Here is a 9,599-nt window from a genome sequence, read left to right as displayed (position 1 = left end):
TTTTCGGGGAAATTTTCCAGGCTTAAGAAGGAAAATTTGCCTCATGGCAATTTCAAAAGCTTTAAGGTTTTAAGGTTTTTAAGTCCTTTCTGTTCAGCTTTTTCTTGGTAATTTCTTTTACTAATTCAATTGCTTAAGAGGGAAGAATTTGAATTCAAAATTCCAAGTTCTCAGCAATCATATTCACACACCATTTTGTTAGTCTGCAGACCTACTTTCTGTTTGAATTTAGAAGTTTGTTTTTAACCATAGTCCAATATTTTCCTGTGGTTATTTTTCCTTATAGAATGTTGAACCTGTATGTCATTTTCCTGAACGACAGAGAGTTAAGAGTGACGTGTTTGTTAGTGAGGATGGCCTTCAAATGTGGCAAATTTTAAGCCCAACTTCCCTAACTTTCCAAACGAGACAAATATTTAAAATATCCAGGGATGGCTGCATTATTTTTTTCTGTTTGTGATTTGAATTTCTTTTTAATGGCAGACACTGATTTCTTATAGTTTGAGCTTATCCAAGAGATGTTAATAGCTCTGAGGATACTGAAGTGCTCTTTGTGTTCATACTTACTCGTCATTGAACAAGGCTGCCTTTTCATTTGAAGCAAAAGAAGTTCATTTATACACCGTTATTATATGCACACAAATGCTATTATGGGCATGCAGACACAGGGGTCCAACTCTATTCTTAATTATTCATGCTAGTGGAAGGGAGGCAGAGACAACACAGAGCTATACACAATCCCAGACCTTTAAATATTTTAGTTTAGAATGTCCTGCTTGACTTTCCCCTGGAACTGGAAATTTTGCTGAAATGCTATATGAACATTCAAGTATTTCATAGACACCTGCTGTATACAGATTTCTAAGTGCCAGGGGACATTACAAGATATAAAAAGAATCCCAGGTAAATAATTTGCTGAGAGAATGAGGCAATCAAAAGGAGGGATAAACTTATACTTGTGATGCTATCTAGAGAGAAAAAAGGCAGTCATAGATCAACTCATATCAAGTAATGGCCAGAATAAAATTGTGGTGGTAAGGCGGTAAAGTATAAAGCAAGCTTTTTGAGTGAAACGTGTCTTGACTCCAGAGTTGAAGGGGCTAGGGGCTATAGTTTTAAGGAACAGAGAAGCATTCCAGAACTCCAGGAAATTGCAGAGAAGAAAGCCAAGGTAAAGTCACGGCTTTCTGGTTCCAGGACAAGTTGTGGTAAGTGACTTGCCAAATCACAGTGTGTCAGTGGCAGAATAGGGGCAAAAATTCCTGTTTCCTGGTCCCTCATTCAGTGAAGGGATAGGGTCCTGGTCTTCTCTAATTGGATTAAATCTCATTTCTCCGTGGAACAGTTTTGACTATTTTGACTATGGCCATGTAAGACACATGGTTAAATCAAGTTCATTGACTTGAATAACTGGGATTTAAACCCATAGCTACACACCAAGCCAGCCAATGTTCCAGTCACATTAAACAGTTTGTTCTTCATCACATTCTCCGTGCATATTTTCTTCAGATCTGGCATTCAGCTGGAATGCATCAATATGATAGTAAGTTATTAAAAATTTTTTTTGACAGGAAGTAGGATTTATTGGTGGGCATGAATAAGAAGGGAGTAGGGCCGAGGTTCTCATGGGTGCAGAACCTGCCATTTGTCCAGGGGGCCATGATTAGGGATATTTGACCCCACAGCCATCGGGGATAAGATGCTTGTCAGCCACCATCTCTTCAAATTCATCCACGTTAAACTTAGTAAAGCCCCACTTGGAAATGTGGATCTTCTGGTGGCCAGAGAACTTGAACTTGGCCCTGCATAGTGCCTCAATCACACGCTCCTTGATCTGCAGGTGGGTACAGACGGACAAGATGGCTTGGCCAAAGTGGACTCTGGCCACTGCACCCTGGGGCTTCCTAATGGCATCCCACATACCTGCCTGGAGCCTAGATTGGGGATAGCATGAGGTCAGACATCAATGTCCCCTGAAAAGGACTGTCTCCAAGGTTCCATAGGGCAACCCATCCAATCACAAGGCTGCATACACTACTAAGGAGCCTACTGTTTGCAGCCCTTGCACACTGGGCCCCCAAGGGGAAAAAGCACAAGTTATTAAAATATAAAACACTCTGTTCCAGTTGGGAAATAACCACATTTTTGATGGGCCCCCAAATGCTCTTAACCACCATAAGACCCACTCAGACATCTCCTCAGATAGTTTCCATAATTTAGTAATTAAAGGGGAACAGCCAGGACCCTTGAAGACCCTGCTTGGGCACTACAGCCAGCATTCGTTCTGATTCGTCATGTACCAATGGTATGCCAGTGGTTAAGAATGGTATTAGTCCTAGATTTTTCCCTTCCATGTTTTTGTTCATACTATTTTTTCTGCCTTGAATGTTCTCTCTCTTTTCATCTGTTCACCTCGTACCTTGTGCATGTCACAAGGAACTGGCTTACACAACTGTGGAAGTTGGAGAAGCAGTCACTATAAGGCTGTCATCTGAGGCTGGAGCTTAAAGTGCATGTGGCAGGCAGTCAGGAAGGCTGGCACCCCAAGCAGAAGGAAAGGTCAAAACCTTGTGTGATCCTGCCTCTCACCTTGGTGATGAGAGTATTCCTCAGAAGCCAAAAGCCCTTTATCACAGAGCTAAACATACATGGCTGGCCCGGAAGTCAGAAATGCTAAAGGAGGATGCAGGATGAGGGTGAAGCAATCACAGACCCAGCCGCTGCATCACGCCAGCAAGGTAAGTTAGCAGATCCGCAGTGACTTGTATGTATTACAAATTGGCTGCTGCTTTCCTTCTGCCATTAGGGATAATCTCCCTCGTGCTTTACCCTAAATAGAAACGTAAAAGAGTGGGCATTCTGGGGAATGTAGTTCAGTCTAGCCAAGTTGACGCCTGAGAAAGCCATCACACCTTGGTATCGAGGCACAAGTCAAGTGCCATCTCCTCCCTATGTCCCTCTTTCTTCTGGCAAGGCTGGAAGTTCTCATTCTCTCCTCTGAGTCCCCAAATCCCACTATCAAAACCATATGGTGGCATTTAACAGGTACCTAGCATCTTTACTGTTAGTCTGCCCACAGTATTTCCACCACTAGACTGTAAGCTCCCCAAAGTTAGGATCTGAAGGTAGTTATACTACTTGACACATAGTGAGGAGTTCATAAACATTCATGGAATGATGAACTAACCAACCTGACTGAGATACTACGCGAAGATTCAAGGGTTGTGTATCCACTATCTATTCCTACAGACCAAATCATCCCCAAAACTTAGCAGCTTGAAACTACCGTTATCATCTCAGTTTCTGAGAGTCATGAATCCAAGAGCAGCTTAGCTGGGTCGTTCTGGCTCAGGGTCTCTGGTGAAGTCACGGTCAAACTATTGCCTGTGGCTGTAGTCATTTGAAGGGGCTGTAGGATCAGTTTCCAATCTCACTTATTTGGTTAGTGACAAAAGGCTTTACTTCTTCATCACATGAGCCTCTCCATGGGTCTACTCACAACATGGTAACTGACTTCTCCCAGAGCAAGGGATCCAAAAGAGAGGTGGTGCCACACTGCCTTTTATGATCACACATTGTGATTTCCACCTTATTCTCTTAGTTAGAAGTGAGTCACTAAGTACAGCCCACACTCAACAGGAGGAGGGAATTACACAGAAGGTGAATACCACGAGGTTTTGATCATTAGTGGCCATCTTGAAGGCTGCCTCAAACAAGTGGAGAAAAAGTAAGACTTTAGGCAGGAGACCATGCCATAGAGTTCTTTCGCTGAACTAAAAATATTAAACTCACTCCCCACTACTTGGTGTGTAGAGTCATGTTCTTTCCACCCCCACCCCTTTATTCACTTTTTTTTTTTTTTTTGGTAAAGTCTACTCACTGAAAATAGGCCTTTAATGTCAAGCCAAAGATTGGATTTTGTGGAAATACTTTCAAAGAATGAGGAGAGGGAATCCAACTTGGATCTAAGCTTGCTCTACAAAAATGATTGCCTTTGCTGCAGCCAAGTTTGATTTAGCCTCTAGAAAATACTGATGAGCAAAGTAACAGCAGTTTTGATTTCACACACACACCATCCTGAGTTTGTCTCATCAAAATAGATATTGTAACCTAGTCTAGAAAGCTCCACACTACCTTAGCAGTTGGACAATAATAGATACATATGTTGGGTGGCTAATATAGCCAATAATTTATTGAGCATTTACTAAGCACCAGGCATTGTGCTAAGGCCTTTACATGCATTATCACACTTAATTCTCAATCAATCATATGAGGTAGGTATTATTATTCCTCCAATTTTTTTACAGGTGAGTAAATGGTAGCTTAGAGAGATTATAGGACTTAGAAGTTTAGAGACATTACCTACCTAAGCTCACACAGCTAGCTGGTACCAGGCCTAGAACTCTCCATTCTTCAATGCCTCATTACCCTGCTGTCATCATACTTCTATGAGACGCTAGGTGCTCGGGTTGGTATTTTCACTGCTTGCTATTCTCAATAACCTTTTGAGGTAGGTATTATTTTCCTCATTTTGTGGATGAGAAACTAAAGTTCAAAGAAGAGGTCACTTGCATTAGCCCACACTGTTAACATCCCAGCAGCCCAGATCACACCCCACCACTGCATGACTCGAAAGTCTGTGCTCCTTCTATCACCTTTATTGCCATCTAGCTCAGTGGTTTTCAACTTGCAGATCATAACCTATGAGTGCACAGTGAAGTCAATGAAGGTGTCCCAACCAGCATTTAAAATACTAAAGTGGATATTTCTGTTTTTAATGTTTTGAGGAACCTCCATACTGTCTTCCAGTGTCTGCACCAATTTCCATTCCCACCAACAGTGCAGGAGAGATCCTTTATCTCCACATCCTCACCGACACTTGTTATTTCTTTTCTTTGATTCTAGCCATTCTGATAGGTATGAGGTTATATCTTGTTGCAGTTTTGATTTATGTTTCTCTGATGACTCGTGATGTTGAGCGTCTTTTCATGCGTCTGCTGGCCATCTGTGTGTCTTCTTTGCAGAACTGTCTATTCAGGTCTTCTGTCCATTATTAATCAGTTTATTTGTGGTTTTTCTGATGTGGAGTTTTATAACTTATGTATTTTGAATATTAGCCCCTTATTCGATAGATCTTTGCAAATATCTTCTCCCATTCAGTAGGTTGTCTTTTTGTTTTGTTGATAGTTTCCTTTGCTGTGCAGAAGCATTTTATTTTGATGTAGTCCCAATCGTTTATTCTCACTTTTGTTTCCCTTGCCTCAGGAGACATAACTAGAAAAATGTTACTATAGCTGATGTTACATGCCTATGTTGTCTGCTAGGAGTTTAATGGCTTCAAGTCTCACATTTAGGTCTTTAATCCATTTTAAGCTTATTTTTGTATATAGAGTAAGAAAGTAAAACAGTATGGATGTTCCTCAAAAAATTAAAAATAGAAATACCATATGATCTCATAACTCCACTACTAGGTATTTACCCAAAGAAAATGAAAACACTAATTTGAAAAGATATATGGACCCCTATGTTTATTTCAGCATTATCTATAATAGCCAAGATATGGAAGCAGCCCAAGTGTCTAAAGATAGATGAATGGATAAAGAAGATGTGGTACATTTGCACACAGGAATATTATGCAGCCATAAAAAGAACAAAATCTTGTCATTTGCAACAACATGGATGGACCTAGAGAGTATAATGCTAAGTGAAATAAGTCAGACAGAGAAAGACAAATACCAGATGATTTCACTCGTATGTACAGTCTAAAAAACAAATGAATAAACAAACAAAAAGCAGAATCACTGCTTGAATAAACAATCAAAAAGCAGAAACTCTGATGGTTTCCAGAGAGGAGGGAATTTGGGGGGGGGGCATAGGTGAAGAAGAGTGGGAGACACAGTCTTCCTGTTATGGAATGACTGAGTCACAGGAATAAAAGTTACAGCATAGGAATATAGTCAATGGTACTGTAATGGTGTTGCATGGTGACAGAGGATAGCTACACTTGTGGTGAACATAACATAATGTATTGAGTCGAATCACCATTGTACACTAGAAACTAATGTCACATTTTGTGCCAACTATATTCAAAAAAAATATTGGAGTAAAATAGAATGGAAGGGAAGGAGAAGGGAAGAGAAGAAAAAGAAATGGAAAATATTCGTGTGCATCACACATAGTAACAATAAGCATTGCTTAATGAAAGCTTTATTTCAGTTATGCACATATGTATGTGTGATTGTATGTGTGTGTGTGTGTGCGTGTGTGTGTAAAATGTGTTTCTTACTTTGGTTGCCACCAAAAGTATTGGAAAGCCTCTTTCCTAGCTACTCCATCTATTCTTAAGGTCACTGTCAAAGGATAAGCATTGAGGTTTTAATGATAGCTTACCTTCATTGTACACACTTCCTTCTGGTCCTAACCACTTAGAAATGGGCAGTTACAATTCTTGATCCACTTCCCAGTGCGCTTTTCACTAAAATAAAGTTGTTAAAGGAAACCATATGCAATTGGTTAACATGATCTCAACTTACCAGCTTTGTGACCTTTGCTGAGTTACTTGACCTTTCTAAAGGTAGCCTCCCTGAGTTTTACTTTTCCCATCCTTAATGTTGGGTAATTATGTGCTCACTTATGTTGCAAGGATTGACTGAGATCATGTGAACTTCTTAGCATAGTTCCTGATACAACAATTCTTGAATAAGCACCAGCTATTATTACATTATCTACACAGACTGGAGGAGTCTCCATTGAGAGTCTCACGTTTAAGGAAATAAAGGGGTAAGGACGGAAATGTATTCTTCTCCAGCCTTGAACCCTCCAACTCCATGAACACAAATTAACATAAGTTTCCATTCTTTCAACTCATTTATCAAATGTATCAAATACTTATTGAATTCCTACTATGCGCAGAGACTGGGCTTACTTACAATAACATGAGATTTTAAAGGTAAGACCCAAATTTATAGATGCTTCTTAAAGTTAAGGTATGTTAGAAAAGCAGAGTGATAAATCACTTTGGCACCTTATTTTATGATTGTGGACAAGAGTGATCATCACTTAACTCTTACATGTAAGCTCTGTCAAATGAACTTGAGCGATAATAGCCTCATTTTTTAAAGCTATGTCCACATGGCATCTGATTGATTGAATCGGAGGTCCCCACTTTCCATTTTTATAGCTTAGTTCCTTCTCTCTACATGCCACAATCAGAAGGATTGATTTTCCTTGTACATTGTCTTTTCTTCTCTCCAATCCCCAGGTCCCTCTTTTTCGCTCCCATACCCTTCCCTGACCACTGATTTTCCTCCCCTGTTCTGCCAATTATCTCCAGCCCTGAGCTAGGAGAACCACATTTTTCCCCATACACATTTTCCGTGAGAGTTAGATTAGCAAGAATCAAAGTGTAGGTCTTAGGGGAAAAGAGCCACAGTAAAAGGCCACTGGTTTCTAATTCTATGCCACACATCTTTGCTTTCGGGGGCAGGGAGCTTACCACACAAAAGTTGCCTTTGTGTACTTAAGCTGCATATGTATAACTTAACACTCCTTCCCAAAGGGTCTGCATACAAAAGAGCAAGGCCTCAAAACTACTGGTTGACTTTCACTGAACATAAAAATGATGACATTTTAGCCTCTATTAGCTTTTAAAATTCACAAGCAGTAATGTTTACACTTGTGTGCCCCTTTAAACTTCACAAAATATTTTCACTCACATTTTCTTTTACTTCACATACTTATGCCTCCAGTGCCTCCTAAAGCCAAGAAGAACAAGGATTATTTGATGTTACAAGAAACTTTCCTGTGAAGTAGACAGAACAAATATTTTATCCTCCTTTTTCAGACAAGAAAACTGAAGTCCAGAGAGATTGTATCTTGCCCGATTTCATGTCGCTCCTAAAGAGGGAGGTTAATACTGGAGTCAGAGACTTGGGGCAGCCAGCCCTTGTGGATCAGTGCCTGAGACTCAGACACATTCCGTGTCCTGCCTACTTGGGTCACGTATCACTTGGGTACAACACCACTTCTTACAGATCTGGGTATTAGAAGTCCTTTAGTGATAGAGCTCAGGCCTCCGGCAGCCCCATAATGGTGAAAAAACGGAACCTCTGGGTAGATTTTTGAAGGAAGCTTTGCTATTGCAGCAGCTGGACAATGTTCCTTGTTAATATTTGTCAGCATGATGGCCATATCATTTCACTGTGGTGACAGAGACTCAGGTCCAGAAGTCTATCTAGTTAAAACACCTGGATTCCAGTCTTTCAATGGCTTTGAGAGGGCCCAAAGGGCCTGCTCTTGAGCCTGGTAGGCTTCTAGACAAGATGATCTTCCCCATCAGGATGTACTGCTAGGCAGTCAGGCATGAGGATGCCCTCAAAAACACTACACCATGGCTCCTCTTCCATCAGTCATGGGCAGCATCCCCAGAAAGCCAGTGATTCCAAAGCCCAAGTATCAGGACCTTGACAAGATGGATTAAGAGGAGGACAGTATGACCTTCCCTGCCATGACCCTTTGGCATTGAGAGTGTGAACAAGGACCCAGTGACGAATGCTAGAGCTACTCATGCCATCATGAATTCTCTGATCACAGAGCAGACCCAGAGGAGCATTCAGTGTTTTGAGCAAAAAGCAGGGCAGAGAGATGCTGAATGCATACTCCACAAAGGCCTTCCCACCAAGGAGATCAAGTACCTCCAAGCAGAAGCTCATCATACATGAAAGCTACACAGTGAAGAGATAAAAGTAGAGAGGCAGGCTGCATCAGCCAGTTTCACCCCCCAGCTCTCCCTAAGCAGAAACCCAGAGACTGGGACACTTCTGGTTCTTCCACAGCCTTACCTGGCCCAATCCTAGCACCATGGATTCTGGAAGTAGGGAATATAGAAACTCATCAGATAAATACAGTTTCTTTGAACTAAGTCCTCCAAAAGTTTGATTTGGATTTTGCCACTCAGGCACACAAAGAGGACCAGATGCCCTTTCCAGTGAAACTGGTCCAGACCCAGGCCACTTGCATGGCTGAGGATCCAGCAACATTCAAGCAACCCAAGATGGACATCCCAATTATAAAAGGGAAGAAACAAATGCCACAGACCCATAATCTTAAACTTGAATGTGCTTGTGCCTACTAGGTTCTAGGGCTCTTTCTATTCTAGGGACTCTGTATAGAGAGTCTCCTTCCTTATTTCCCTGGAATGAATGAATATATATATATTTTTTTAAAGTAAATTCTATACTCAACATGGGGCTTGAACTCAACCCCAAGATCAAGAGTCACATGCTCTTCCAACTGAGCCAGCCAGACACCCTTGTACTGCTCTAATTTAAAGTCTGATGAAATGATTTTAGCAGTGATGTTGGGGGCGGGGGGGGGGGGACTTCATTACCTACTTTCATAACATTTGACTTAAAAAGAAATTTTTTTAGGGGCGCCTGAGTGGTTCAGTCGGTTAAGCATCCGACTTCGGCTCAGGTCATGATCTCACAATGTGTGGGTTCGAGCCCCGCGTTGGACTCTGTGCTGACAGCTCGGAGCCTGAAGCCTGCTTTGGATTCTGTGTCTCCCTCTCTCTCTGCCCCCGCCTCCCCCTAGCACGT

General features: G+C 41.4%; 1 non-coding gene and 1 pseudogene across 1 annotated transcript; one reads left to right on the top strand and one right to left on the bottom strand.

The window, feature by feature from the left end:
* Positions 1 to 1,981: 1,981 nt before the first annotated feature.
* Positions 1,982 to 2,116, bottom strand: LOC112851798 (small nucleolar RNA SNORA70). The gene has a single exon (XR_003222820.1). It is a non-coding gene; the product is annotated as a small nucleolar RNA SNORA70 (small nucleolar RNA).
* Positions 2,117 to 8,264: 6,148 nt separating this feature from the next.
* Positions 8,265 to 9,140, top strand: LOC112850898 (putative monooxygenase p33MONOX pseudogene; annotated as a pseudogene).
* Positions 9,141 to 9,599: the final 459 nt, after the last annotated feature.

This window comes from Puma concolor, chromosome D4 (assembly GCF_028749965.1).
Source record: "Puma concolor isolate L17-30 chromosome D4, mPumCon1.1.hap2, whole genome shotgun sequence".
NCBI classification, from domain to species: Eukaryota; Metazoa; Chordata; class Mammalia; order Carnivora; family Felidae; genus Puma; species Puma concolor.
Note: the sequence above shows the minus strand (reverse complement) of the source record. Positions and strands in the feature narration are given on the sequence as shown.